The following is a 15736-nucleotide window of genomic DNA, read 5'->3' as shown; positions in this document are numbered from 1 at the left end:
TCTCATCAGAAACCCTACAAGCTAGAAGGGAATGGCGAGACATAGCCCAGGTACTAAGAGAGAAAAACTGCCAGCCCAGAATACTATATCCTGCAAAGCTCTCATTTGTGAATGAAGGTGAAATTAAGACTTCATAGCAAACAGAAACTGAAAGAATTTGTTGCCACTCATCCTGCCCTGCAAAAGATGCTTAAAGATGTGTTACACACAGAAACACAGAAACATGGTCACCAATATGAAAGAAGGTAAAGGAAGGAAACCTCACAGCAAAAGATCACAGGAAGCTCAATTTCTCTTTGACATAGAATTAAACTCTGATGCTCTGTTAAAGCAATGTGTTAAAGCAATCTATTATGTTCTCTTGATGTCTGTTAAATTCTAATTGTTCAAAAACAGCTGAATTTTTATTAAGAGCTATGGGTTATTTAACTATGTGCTTATTTTCAAAGACTTGAATAATCACCTTGTAACAATGATCAAATTTGGTCTATGTTATGTCATGATTTTAAGGAATCTTATTTCAACCAGATATTTTGGATTTTGAGCCTTCTTGGCATTCTTGACAGGCATTCAAAAAATCAAAGTTTCAAACAATCTGGTCTCTAAAATTTCCAGTATATCCTGGACTTTGGTTTTTCCAGTTTGGGCCCAACTGAAAAAATCGAAGGACCTATGTCTCTCATCTTATAGAGACACCAACTAATCAGGCTATTTGGATTATATTAGAAGTACTGTCAAGATGTGATGTGGTACCAGACTTTAAGTTTCTATAATGGAAAATGCTATTAATACAAATGTTTGAGAATTAAAAAGTCTAATGATCTTGTGTTACTAGACATGATAGTTATCTTAATGAGAAAGCCCCAGAGGCCTAAAGGGCTAAATACTTGTAAAATCCTACAGGTGCTTTCAAAAATACTGTGAAGTAAGCAAGTGCCTCTTGTTGGTTGATGAGTTTATAATTTTAAACATGTCGACTTAAAGTCTTTTGTCATCCGTAGTTATATATGATGTGCTGCTCATAAAACTAGAGCGTTGTTGGTTCTGTGTTTAGCTGTCCTCCTATAGGTTCCTATGGACTTTTTCCAGCCACTTCTATTGTAGTCAGTACTTTGGGATGGCTCTGTAAACAGATGAAGCCAATAATGTATTAACAGTACCAACTGAGAGAAAGTATGGTTAACTGAGGTTACTAAAAACAAAAAAGCAATTCAAATCAATTGGCAATCTACAAAAAGAGTTAAAGATTTTAAAAACTATTATTAAAATTGCTATATTGGTCTATTATGCTATGTTATATGTGTGTACATATTGTATGTCCACGTGGGGAAATTTTATTAAGAGTTTTATTTTAAATGGCTTATAGATAAGATTGTCCATAAATTTAAGCTGCTAAAATCAATCAAAGATACATTTTAATTTGTGTGACCTGAATCTGTGTATCATATGTTTTAAACTGGTTGGTAGAAAGAAACTAAAAACATTTTATATGGTTGTCCTTAAGTTTACTGGTTAAACAAACTACACCATGTTAGATATTTAAGAGGTGTTTTCAAATACATGATTCTTAAAATTTATAGAAGGTATTGGACCTTCTGGTAAATGTTTTCTTAAGTTGTTATCTATTGGTTGAAACTGTTTGCTAAGTATTCATGTGATATTGCTATTGTCAGCAAGCGATCTAGGACTTGCTCCCTCATTTCTCTATTCTAAGCCCAACTTGTTCTTTCATTTCTCTATTCTCTTCAAGGTAGGAAACTAATTCTATTATGAAGAAATCTGTAGGACGCACAATTTAATCTTTAGACCTTATAAAAGAGATGGCTAACATTTTTCTGTAATAGCATAGCCAAAATAAGAACTTAAATAATAATCTCATAGCTAGATTCACTTCGCCATCAGCGAAGTATACAGTAAGTAGAAAAAACCTCCCTTTCAGACCAAAGGGAAAGAAAGTTTTAAAGTGAGAATATAATTTTCCTCATGGGCATTGTCTACCTTAGAAAAACTACTACAGAACATGCCTGTGACTATAGACTTGTAGTTCAGGCCACCGAAGATTAGAGATGGGACACGGGCACTCCCTTGACTTGCATCGTCTGGTCTGCTTTAACACAAACCAGGAGGAAAAGAAAGCTCGGCATCAGAAGCAATGGGTGGCAGGCCTATTAATGGCTGATCTGTGCAGTGATCTGCCCTCAAGGAGACCCAACAGGCCAGTCCACTGCAGTGGCTTTCAATATGGTAAGCCTGGGCTTCAGCAGAAGTCAGCTTGTGAAGAGCCCTGGCAGCTCTGCCAAGAGTTGGATCACTGGAAATGGACCTGCCCTGGAGTCGAAGGATGCCCAGGTCAGAGCCACAGATCTTATTGGGGATTATTTAGTTGTTGGTTTCCAACTTCATTCCATTGTTATCAGAGAACATGCATGGTATGATTTTGATATTAATGAATTTGCTGAGACTTGCTTTATGGCCTAGCATGTGGTCAGCCCTAGAGAAAGTCCCATGCACTGGTGAGAAGAATGTGTATTCTGCATCTGTAGGATGAAAAGTTCTGTAAAGATCTGTTAGGTCCATTTGTTTCTTTCTTTCTTTTTCTTTTTTCTTTTTCTTTTTTTTTTTTTTTTTTTTGACAGGCAGAGTGGACAATGAGAGAGAGAGAGAGAGAAAGGTCTTCCTTTGCCATTGTTGTTGTTTTTTGATTTTTTGTTTCTGTTTTTGTTATCTTATCTGTCAGCATATTATTGGACTTTCAAGTTGTATGGTCAGTAAACCATGTTCCTAAATCTGTTTCATTTCTGTTACATGAAAACAAGAGTCTCAATTAACATCATACTGTATTTTATAATGTCTCTTAAAAACACATGATAATATATATCAAATCGATCTGAAAGTAGGGCCTTTGGAAGAACAGTATGGACACAATTGATATGCTCCTGTGCCATCTCAGAATGTCTGAGTTGGAGAACATGCTCTACTCAATTCCAGCTTCCTATTAATGCCCCTTGAGAGAAAGCAAGTAATATTTTTGTATTTATTTGACATTTAGAGTTATAGACAGTGAGAGAGAGAGAGAGAGAGAAAGGTCTTCCTTCTGTTGTTTCACCCCCCAAAATGGCCGCTACGGCCAGCGCTGCGCAGATCTGAAGCCAGAAGCAGGTGTTTCTTCCTGGTCTCCCATGTGGGTGCAGGAGCCCAAGCACTTGGGCCATCCTCCACTGCCCTCCCAGGCCACAGCAGAGAGCTGGACTGGAAAAGGAGCAACTCGGATTAGAACACGGATCCCATATGGGATGCCAGCGCCGCAGGCAGAGGATTAATCAAGTGAGCCATGGCGCCGGCCCAAGTAATTTTTCAAATACTTAGATTCCTGCCACCCGCATTGAGATCCAGATTGAATTCCCAGCTCCTGGTTTCTGTCTGCCCCAACTGTTATGCACATTTGGAGAGTAAATCAGTAGATGGAAAAATCTCTCTCTCTTTCTCTCCCTCTCTCTCTCTCTCTGCCCAAATAAAAATAAATATAAAAATTTAAATCAATCTTTGGATAATTCATCTTGTGAAACACTTAATGGCTCTTACACTTTAATTTGATTTTGCAGAATAGAAAAAATGTGGCATGTGGTAATTCACCACATATTTACTGAAAAGGAAATAAAGAATTTTAAAAATTAAGTAAGTCCTGTCCAACACATATTTACTGAGAAATACATAAATGGGAATTAAAAATTAAACCATTCTTAACAATTCATAACACAGTAAGTGCTATATTTTATTAAATCTAAGATACATTTGACTACATTGAATTGCTTATCCATTTTAGGGAAATTGAATTATGGTAAAAATGTGCATCTTAGGATCAATGAAATCTGCTTCTAAAACTAGGATTCCACATTTGTTATGTTTTCTTTGCTGCCATAAGAACAGTTTAATAATCATGCTTTTAAAAGGAAAATTAAGAATTGAATTAAATACTGACTGAAATTTGAAAAACTGAATGCCTTTCATAAACAATCACAAAGGAAGAAAGCACTGTATTGATGGGAATAGACAAGACAAAACATACAGGGGAGAATGTCTAGCTCATAGTAAAATAAAAGCAATAAGCACTCAGAACCACTGGAAATTTTGGAGGATGGAAGTAACCTGATTGCATTACAAAGAATAACATAACAATAGATACGGATGGGCTTTAAAAATTAGATCATGGCATATGAGTTATTTGAAAATATTTTATATTTAAGATGCCAGCAGAATGTCCATGAAGAATATATCATAGCCATTAGAAATGGAATTATGATATCATTCAACAATGATACCAACTCAAGAAAGCAATCTTTTTTAAACAGTTATTTATTTGAAAGGCATGGTGACTGAATGGAGAGAGAGAGAGAGAGAGGTCTTTTATTCTCTGGTTCACCACCCAAATGGCTGCAAGAGCCAGGTCTAGCAGACCATCTAGAAGCCCAGAAACCCATCCTGGTCTCCTGAATAGCAGGAACCCAAGCACTTGAACCATCTTCCACTATCTTCCCAGGTGTTATAGCAGGGAGCTGCGTCAGAAGCAGAGCAGCCAGGACTCCAACTAGAACTCTGATATGGGATGCTGGCATTGCAGTTGACCCCTGGTAAGACACTCCTTAAAGACTTAATTGAAGTGCTGCATACAGACAAGTGGCAGTCAAAGAAAAATGGTAAGAAAAAAAGGCAAAAACAAAATCTTGAAAAAGGAGAGCACTAAGCATTAGAAGTGAACCAACGGAAGCTAGAAGAGAATAAGAAAATAAAAGTTGGAAGTTTCAATATGAGCAAAAATGTCAAATTTCAATATCAGGAAGGTAATGATCAAAGAATAAGCCATCTGCTTTGTAGGTAAAAGGCATTCATAACTTCTGCTTGAACAACTTCAGTAAAAGAAAAGCCACTTGAGAGGAAGCGAAAATGGGCCTAAAAAATAAAATAGGCCTAGAAAAGAGTGATTCCAGAACCCAAAACAGCATGTTTGACTCCCAGTGCCTGTTCTGAGGTTTGGATCACACTCTTCCCCTGAGCTCTGTTAAAAATTTTCAACTGAGAAGAATACATAAGAGGATGTAATGTGTTTTAATAAGCTAGACATGTATCTACTTCACAAAAGACTTTAAATTAAGACCATAAACATAAGGAAAAACTGGTCTTGTCTCTAAGCAGAATAACACCTTCAACATATTTTACAGGGAGAAAAACTAATTTAGTTTTACTTAACATTACTCTGACTAGCATTATCCAAGATATAAGTGAATAACTTTGAAGTATGAAAGGGAAAATGGAAATATCAATATGAAAGAGATAGAATGACAAATGTGTGAGAGAGAATGCTGGAAACTGCAGGACTCATGAATTAGGAGGGAGAACAAAGGCCTGTGGTCTGAGAAGCTGAGTGGTGGTGAGGCATGGGAAGCAGATGTAAGCTGTGTATCATCTCACATTCCTTGGCAGCTTCAGAGGGAAGGAGGAGGAGACATGGAAGGATTGCTATGTCACGTGACTGAACATCTCCCTGAACACCAATGGCTAAGAGCAGAAAAACCCACATAATGCTTTGGAATAAGAAGAAAGCACTTTAATAACAGATTCTAGTTTCAGAGGATACATATTAATTCTAAGAGATTGTGTAAGACAGAGAAGACTTGACAGGAACCGACATTGGTTTTGTGAGTTGAAAATTACCTGGAAGTCAAGATAGAGAAAAGCTTTGTAAATCAGAACTACAATTCTTCTGCTCTTAAAATTATAGGTCACAGAAATATTTGATTTAACCAGTCACTAATGGTGCCAGCTTGTCAGGCTGAAGATTACTTATATGAGTTGCTTACAATGCAAAATAATAACCCTGTTAAAATTAAGAAGGTTGAAAATGCATTTCCTTTTGATGGGATTAAGAAAGTCCTAATATTTGGAGAAAGAAATTAATATTAATTTTCTGAGGAGACCAACCTGGTTTAAATATATTTAATTAACAAAAGAACTGCTTCTATCTTTATCTGAGAATTTGGGAAGGTGAACAGTATGTGAAAAAAAAACTGATTTTTTTATATTTTGCAAGCATTTGATACATTTAAAGGATTATTTTTCCCTGAATTATATTAAACTCAGGGAATAACTCCAGAGGCTACAGAAAGATGGAAGGAGGAAGGAGGCAAAGAGTGAAAGAGGGAAGAGGAAGGAAAGAAAGAAGCATCAACAAAGTGCTTGTGGCCTTTAAAAAATCTAAATTTATCTATCTCATATGGCATTGTCATTTCCTTTTAGGAATTCCAATGACAATCTTTGTTGTTTATATCATATCTGTGTACAGTGCAATAAAAATATTAGAAAACTGTGTGTACTTTGAGGATCAAAAATACAAAAGCCATTTAACAGCATGATTCCTGCCTCCTGCACTGCCTGCTTGAGTCAGCTGGTAAGGCAGTGTAGACAAGACAAATACTGAGGAAGTGAATCCAGAGTAACCAGTGTTAATAGTGCTTTTAGCTCAAGACATCTATACTATGAGCATCTATTACCTGCCCATCTGTTTCATATACATCATCCAAGACATATTTTTGTTTTGTTTTGTTTTCTAAGTCTACTCCTCCAAGAATCAATAGCCAAACCTATTTTTCAATTGAGAAATGTAGGTGCTCTGAGAACAACTCTTTCAAAATGTCAGAGTGTGGTTTAGTTCCCTTGAAGTGATTTATAAATTCTAATTCTTAGACATGGCAGCAGTGCTTGTCTTGGGCAAGGATCCTTAAAAACAGAAAAGAGCCAATGTCAGCCCTAATCCCAACATGTCTTTGAAGTGTCACGCATTAGTTTGAAAATGCAAGATAGTTTTATACTCTGTTCCCATAATACATTTGAATTTGTTCTAATGTAATTATTCTGCTTAAGATTACTTCCCACAGAGTAGCATAGACACTCCTAGTGAACATGCTACTCTTATACCACAGTTTTGAGTAGCCTACGCAAGAGGGGAATGCACTACTCTTTGACAGCACAGCCCCGTAACATTTCTTATTTTAATTCTATATTTTATTAAATATAGTAACACAATAAGTTCAAGTTCATTTCACTGATGCTTCATGAACTTTTCAACAATGAAATTTTTTGAAGATTATTACTCCAGTTAAAGAAGCTTCAACTAAGGAGAATATTTGAGTCTTATAGAAGGAAGGCATTTTCTAAATTAAATGATAAATGACATTTCTTTTACATGATAAAGTCTATTTAAATCCTTAAGTTGCCTACACTAAGAGAAAACGAGGAGGAAACATTCAAAAATGAGAGTGATGTGCTGCAATCAAATTCAGGTCCTAGTCTCTAGCAGGGAAGACAGGCAGGGCTCCATCTGTTGACTCTCTGCAGCCTACATACATTTCCTAAAAGAGGCCATGCTAATTTCTAATATTAAGGATGTGCAAAGACTCGTTAGGAGGGGTAATAAATTATCCAAGGAGATTTTCCTCCCAAACTGATGACTAATGTCATTAATCAACTGAGGTTTTCCTTGTAAATCTACTAAATAAATTCATTGGAAGCAAATGTGTACAGTTTCCAACAACAACAAAGAACACATATTCTGGGATAATGAAGTATTTCTTTATTGTACATGTTAAAAATTTATGCTATCAGAAAGGACAAATCCTAAACTAAACAAGATTAAATGTTAGCACAGTCTTCTTTCTTGCTTTCAGGTAATCATAAATCTTGTGATTAAGGTTCATGTAAGAAATTAAAACAAGAGTTTGAAAGTCCAAGCTTCATCAATATTCTCTGCTATGTTGCTTCAGTTTTCTCTGCCTTTCTCCTATTTCTCTATTCTGCTTCCCTTCCCCTGCCCCAGTTCCCATATACTTTGCATTACAAGTCTCTTCTTCCCTGACTCAATTCGTTTCTTCACCCTTTCCCTAGTTTTTAATCTCCTGGTCCTCAGGGAAAGAGAAGATGTCATCACCAATATTCATTGAAAATTTCCCTACTGGTTCACAAATTTCCTCTTAAGCAATTCCAGTTTTCTTAATTCTCAAATGGAATGTTTGATTCTTTCACCTCAGCTGTTGCTTATTTTCTCTTTTCCTAAAAAAAAAAAAAAAAAAAAAAAAAAAAAAAAAAAAAGATTTATTTTATTTATTTGAAAGACAGAGTTACAGAAAGAGAGGGAGAGACAGAGAGAGGTCTTCCATCTGGATCACTCCCTAAATGGACACAATGGTTAGGGCTAGGCCAAGCCAAAGCCAGAAGTCAGGAGCCAGAAGCTTCTTCCCACACTCCCTTGTGAGTAGCAGGGGCCCAAGCACTTGGGCCATCCTCTTCTGCTTTCCCAGGCATGTTAGTGGGGAGCTGGATTAGAAGTGGAGCATCTAGGACTTGAACTGATGCCCAATTGGGATGCCACTGCTGCATGCAGCATCTTAACCCCCTATACCACAATGCTGGATCCCCTTTTTTCTTTTCGCTAAAATCTGGAGTAGACTGTGATCCAGCACACAGCCTGGAAAATACTGGAGACACATACTCATTTGCAAGTGCAGGTGGTGGAGTGGGAGTTCACAGAATCTGACCTCAGTAATGGAGAGTTACTAACCAGAGAGCTAACAACAACAAAAAATCCTAGGAAGGGATTGTCATGATAGTCATGTGACACACCTTGTTATTTTAGTTTCACTCTTTGCTTGCTCATTCTAATTAGGCAAAAATAATGAACCTTTTGTTCTGCAGAATTGCTCTGAAAACTTCTTCAACAGAAGTCCTTCCATCAAAGTAACATATGTTAATTCTGCATATTCCAAATTCAACCATCTATCACTAAAAATGTGACACAAGTGGGACTTCATCTACTATTGAGTATTCAGTCCTTATTCATTGTCATCTGTAGTTATACATCAGCAATTCTGGAGTTCTTTCAGAGTGAAACTCCTAAACTGGAATGATCATGTTGAGAATAGGAAAATGATATCTAAATATATAATCTTTAGTATTGTATATAATCTTTAGTATAATACTATATAATATATATACTATATAATATATAATAATATATACTATATAATATATAATAATATATACTATATACTATTATATAATATATATATATTATAATTATATATGTTATATATTATATATAATATATAATACTATATAATACATATAATCTTTAGTATTGTATGAGACTTACACAATGAGTAGATTCAAGTGACATTAACATCCTATGTATCTATGTTTGTGAACCCCCAGGTTAAAGGAAGACCCATCATAAGTTCTAGACTTAAATGGTACACTCAGTTAACCCAGCCCAGAAACCTTATTAAGTGCCATCTCAAGGCTCAAAACAGAAAATTCAAATCTCATCATCATTTTCTTTTGCCTTTTCCTGTTCCATAGTGTTTAACTAAGGCACAGGATACTCTAAACCATTTACAATAATGAATTCTCACATTTATTTTATTTTAAATTCTCTTTCCTCCCTTATTCATTTCTAGCCCAAGGATTACAACGTTTTTAATGATAGATTGCTGCTCTGATTTATGTCATCGGGTGCTTTGGACTTAATCTCTGTGATTCCACACATTTTACTTTGTACTCTTCTGACTGCTGTTATTAAGAAGTAATGTTCTCAGGAAATCTCTCATTGTAGCTCAGAGCCAATCATTACAGTTGAAAGCATCCAGAGCTTCACATGATAATGTCAAAAGTGAATTACAGCTTTCAAAATAAATTATTGTAGGACTATGCCACATTGTGAAAGTAGAATACTTTTCAATCAAGAGTTTACAGTCACTTTCAAGCACATTTTTGAAATATTTTCAAGATACTAATTTTCCAAATATATTCAAGTAGTTCAGGCTCCTGGCATTTTGCCCTCCCTTCTCAAATGTCAATTGAATTATCTATCAGATCAATAATTGCAAGAGCTACACTACTGATATTCTAGATTATGGTTATAATTTTTTATTCAATATTTATTAGTCATTGAATTATTTTAAGTTTTCATTACTGAGTATTACTGTATTAACTCTATTTTAATCTGTAAAAACTGGGTCATTGAGAGCTCCATGAAAAACGATCAAAGAGTAACCACAAAAATATTGATTTTATCTTGGTGCCTGCAGAATATTTTTTGTGTGTTGTTTTAGAGAACCCAAATGCTTCAAGATACTGTTAGAAGAGAAGTACAGCATACATTTGATAAAACATAAGACTATAAATGCCTTAAACATTGAACTCTGAAGAACCTCTTCAAATCTTGGATTTCCTGAGAAGGATCTAGGAGTCCATACATTTTATCAAAAATAACTATGCCCACTCAGGTGGGCAGATTGGTTTCTCTATCAATTCACAACCATTGCCCAATGCTTAGTAATTTCACCAGTTTTTTCTCTCTTCACACTTCAATTTCATACCTGTTACACTTTTCAGAATATCTAACTTCCCAGGCTGGCGCCATGGCTGAACAGGCTAATCCTCCGCCTTGCGGCGCCGGTACACCGGGTTCTAGTCCCAGTCGGGGCGCTGGATTCTGTCTCGGTTGCCCCTCTTCCTGGCCAGCTCTCTGCTATGGTCCGGGAGTGCAGTGGAGGATGGCCCAAGTGCTTGGGTCCCACACCCGCATGGGAGACCAAGGAAGCACCTGGCTCCTGGCTTCGGATCAGCGCGGTGCGCCGGCCACGGTGGCCATTGGAGGGTGAACCAACGGCAAAAGGAAGACCTTTCTCTCTGTCTCTCTCTCTCCCACTGTCCACTCTGCCTGTCAAAAAAAAAAAAAAACTAACTTCCCTAAATACACATATCTTAGCAGAAGGTCTTGCACCATTCTTCATTGAAAACATAAGAGCCCTTAGATATGACATCTTTCATCCTTTCCACTTCACAAGTATTGCTGCTTTTGCACCTTTTCTCTGCTTTCTAATCAAAAAGGATTGAGCACTTGTAATCTCAGCTGCTTCTACTGCTGTCTTCAATGAGTCCTCCCTTGTCAGTCATCCCATTCTTACCTTCTTCAACTTCTACTCCCTATATCCCCATGTCCTTCTTAACATCAACACATACAAGTATCTCCGGATATTTCATTCCAAAAAAAACCACTCTGCTGATTGTTTTCCAGTTATCTCCTCACTTCTCTTCTGACCTTAAGAAGCAGTGTTTACATATGGAGTAGTCACGGTCTTCACTTTTCACACTGTATTTGTTTCCCAGTCCCTAGTGCATTCCGCTTCCCACATTCCATGAGACTCTTCTACTTCTACTGAGGATGTGCATTATCTCTGTATTGCCTACTGCACAGAAGTTTTTTCAGTCCTCACCTTACAGTCATATGAGGTGACTCAATGATATACCAAGTATTCATAGACTGGGTGGTATAAAATGATAGGAACTTATTCTCTCACAGTCTAGCAGGCTAAGAGTCTGAAATCAAAGTGCCAGCATGATAAGATATTTTTTGGAGCCTTTTTAGGAAGAAACCATCCCATGTCTAGTTTCTAATTTCCAGTAGTTCCCAGCAATCCTTTATGATTTTTGTCACAACTGCATGATCTAATCTGTGTCTCTGTCTTCATATGGTTTCTGAGTTTTTCCATGTACTCTCCTATTATTTTTTTTTTCATTTTAATTGTTACTTGAGAGGTAGAGTGACAGAAAAAAGTAGATAACCCCCATCTACTGGCTCCCATCCCAAATACCCACGATGACTGGGACTCGGGGCCAAATCTGGAAACTAGGAACTCAATCCAGGTCTCCTGTGTGGATAACAGGGACCCAATCACTTTAGATGTCACCTGTTGCCTTCAAAGGTGCAAATTAGCAGGAAGCTGGAATCAGGAATAAGTCAGTTGAATTAGTGGAGCCAGTAGGCAAATGCTGCTACTGTGATATTGTATGCAGGCACCACCCTGCTATTTCAAACACCCATCCATATTTTCTTTTGATATGGATACCAGCCATAGGATGTAATGCCCACCCATGTGTAGGATGAGCTCACCTTAACTTGATTACATCTACAAACATCTTATTTCCTTGGATAACATTCATATTTACATGTGAATACATACTTTTGAAGGATACAATTCAACTCACTACAATTTCATAACCACATTCAACAAATTGGAAGCTCTTTTGTAAGCATAACTGCCTTTTTTGGCTTCTGGAACACTAAACTCACCGGGTTTTCTTCCTATTTACTTGCCAGTCTCATTTAAGGATTCATTCTTCTCTATCCATCCATTGAATTTGGAAGATTATCAGAGTTCTACCCTTAGCCTCCTTCTCTTCATTCTCTACACTCATCCCAAAGGCAATCATAGATGTCCCAAAATTTGCAAAGATCTCAAATTCGTATCCATATATCTATTTTGAGATTCAGATCACTCCTTCCAACTGCCTATATGTCCTCTCTGTTAAGTGATTGATGATATTTCAAAGACAATATATCTAAAACTAATGCTTGATTTCCTATTTAAATTTGTTCCTTCTCATGACATTGGTTTTATCATGTTAGCCTTCCATTCCCTCAGAGCTCTTTTAATGCCAGAAACCTTGGCGTAGTTGACTTCTCATTTTCTTTTTTTTTTTTTTTAATTTATTTTATTTATTTGAAGGACAGAGTTACAGAGGACAGAGATTGAGAGAGAGAGAGATAGAAATCTTCCATGCACTAGTTCACTCCCCAAATGTCTATAACAGCCAGGGCTGGGCCAGGCCAAAGCCAGGAGGCAAAAGCTTCATTTCCCACGTGGATGCACAGGCCCCAGCACTTGAACCATCTTCTGTTACTTGCTCAGAAGCATTAGCAGGGAGCCGTATCAGAAATGGGGCAGCCAAGACTCAAACCGGCGTCCATATCGGATGCCAGCATTGCAGGCAGTGACTTAACCCAATAAGCCACAATGCTGGCTCCAACTGATTCCTTTCTCAATCCATCACAACTAATTACCAATTACATTGGTTCAACTTTCAATATAGATTTCAATTTAATTCATTTCCTTCCATTTATCTTGGCACCAACTTAACCCAGCCACAAGCATTTATTTGAAGTACTGAAAAAACTTGCTGAATGATTTCACTCTACATTTTTATGATCTTTCAATCCATTCTCTCTGTAACAATCAACTTAACTTTGAAAAATCATATCAGAACATTTAAGAACTCTGGCTTAGGATCTTTTAATGACTTCGCAATGACTTTAGGATAAAATTCCAGATCTCTTCTTTTAATCTCCATGAATTGTTCCTTGCCAATTTTTCCATCTTCATCTCTTATGAGTTTCCAAGACATGTGCTACAGTCTGACCTCCTTCCAGTTTGTCACAAATTCAAAGCATACCTGCTTCATGCATGCCCTGTAACATTCTTTTTCTTTATCCCTTACATGCCTAACTCCTGTCAGAGGCTTAGAAAAGATTGTGGAAAATGAAATTAAAAGATAGTGGTCATTATTCATGAACTTTTGAAGTCCCTAGTATTTTATCTTTAAATTTTTACTTAAATATCGCTTCCTTAGTGAGGTCTTTCTATTCCTGGAATTGCCACTGTAATAAAATTATTTTTCTGCTACATTCACTCATAACCCAATACATTTTCTCGGTACTTATATAACAGTTTGTAGCCATATATTTATAGACTTTCAACTTCTAGTTTTATTCTAAGCTTATGTTGGTTTAATCTTAAGGGAAGTTTTTATACTGTGTTGCAAATCAAAATAACTTAATTGTAATCTTGACCCTACCAGCAACTTAAGCATGGTGCTTGACTTCTCAAAAACTTACTGTTTAAAAAAAAAACTAAAAAGACTTATTTGAAAAAAGTAGCTTTTGAAATCTTGTTGTCACTCAACAATTCAGTTGTTCTGTGGTGCTGTGAATGCTTTGAATCTCCAATCATTTTCCCACTGAGCTTGGACTTCTAAGGAAAGATTGAACCGTGGACATTCCCCAAACTGGCATAGTCAGTAGATTTCCATGGCTACAAAATATAGGTACGAATATCTAACAGCTGGCATCTATTCAGAAGACAGGATCCAGAAAAATGTGAAACCTATATATATATATATATATATATATATATATATATATATATAATAAAAATCATCCTTTTTCATCTCATCCATTTTCAACTGAAAATCCACATACCCTGTGCTGTCTGCTGATTCTCAGATTCTTCTGGATCGTCCATATGCATTCACAAAGTTTAGTTGTGAGAAGCTCATCATTTTCTAGCTTCTATCATCCCCAAAATAGCTTTTCCTTGAGCCCAGTTTTCCTAAGACTTCACTCAGTTATGTATTTCCACTTTCTAAATAAACAACCAGCCAACTCAATACATTTAACTATTCTGGGTTGGAAGGTTCTAAAGGTAATGTGTTACTCTTTCCAAATAGGATGTTTATACTAGATGACTCAATTTGTGTATATCCAATTTTTTTTGTGTATATCCAATTTTTGTATATCCAATTTCAGCAATAAACTATGTCAATTTAAATGCTAAAGATGTCACATCCTTACTCAGATTACGTTAAAATTTAATTCAAACATTTGTGTACATTTATTTCTATTTTACATAAATATGTAGTTAGAATTATAAATACTTTATAATTCTTTGTAATTTTAGATATCCATACTGAAAAAAAAAATTCTGAGAGTGATGTAAACTCTAAATATTTACCAATGTTTATGGCTGATCATTTTCTTCTGTTTCTGCTTAAAGAATAAAATTTTTCTTTTAGTAATAAATAAAACCAAAATACAGTATCAAGTTTTTAATAGCACAGATTTTAAAAACATAAGAGAATTGTTGCTTAAAATATAGATAAGATATTCCATTATCATATTTCTTTCAAAGAGACTTTTCTCAACTCAGTCTCAAATTTTTTACTCTAAAACACACTACTGTTTGAGGCATGTAAATGCATTGTAATCTAATCTTTAATTGATGTCTTCTTTTCAATTCTATCAGCAGCCACATTTTATTAACTATTATATAAATCTATTCTTTTAAAATTTATTTCATGCATCATGCCCATTGTTTTTTCTCTCAATGTTAGTAAAACCTTATTTACAAAAAGAAGAAATTCTATGTGGCTGCTATACATGAGTACAGAAATTGATTAGGCCTTCCTCTTTATTTAAGATATATCAGTACATAGAGTCACAGTCTGCCCTCATTTAGTCTTTTCATTTGTGATGCTCCATATTACATGAGAGCACATCTATTTGAATCTCTTTAATATTCATGATCCTCTCACCAGCCTGAGCAAAAGAGCTAAAGCATTTGATAGCAATCTGAGGAACTTGATTAACAATGCACTAATCATCAGTACCATTGACCTGATTCAAAAATGTTTTCAATTCATCCATCACTTTTATAACCAAAGATGATTGCATTACTTCACCATTTTTTTATTTAAATAAAACCCCAGGAGCTGAAATATCGAGCTAGTTCTACTAAATGCACCTTGCAACCAATTTAATTTATTTTTAACTAAGTTCCAAAGTGACCTATAATAAACAATTAGCACTTGAACATAGAAAACCAGAGCACAAGTGGTCTTTAGTAAAAATCAGTTCACTTTAACTTCATGCCACTAAATGTTAAATTGTGCCAATGAATTAATTTTGCAATAAATTGTATTGTTTTTGTAAAAATCCAACTAAAGGATAATACTAGATCTAATTATCCATATATCAAAATGCATTGAATGTAGAGTGTGAGCTATAATTACC

Source organism: Lepus europaeus, chromosome 2 (assembly GCF_033115175.1).
Source record: "Lepus europaeus isolate LE1 chromosome 2, mLepTim1.pri, whole genome shotgun sequence".
Classification (NCBI taxonomy): Eukaryota; Metazoa; Chordata; class Mammalia; order Lagomorpha; family Leporidae; genus Lepus; species Lepus europaeus.
The sequence above is the reverse complement of the archived record's forward strand: the minus strand, read 5'-3'. Positions refer to the sequence as shown.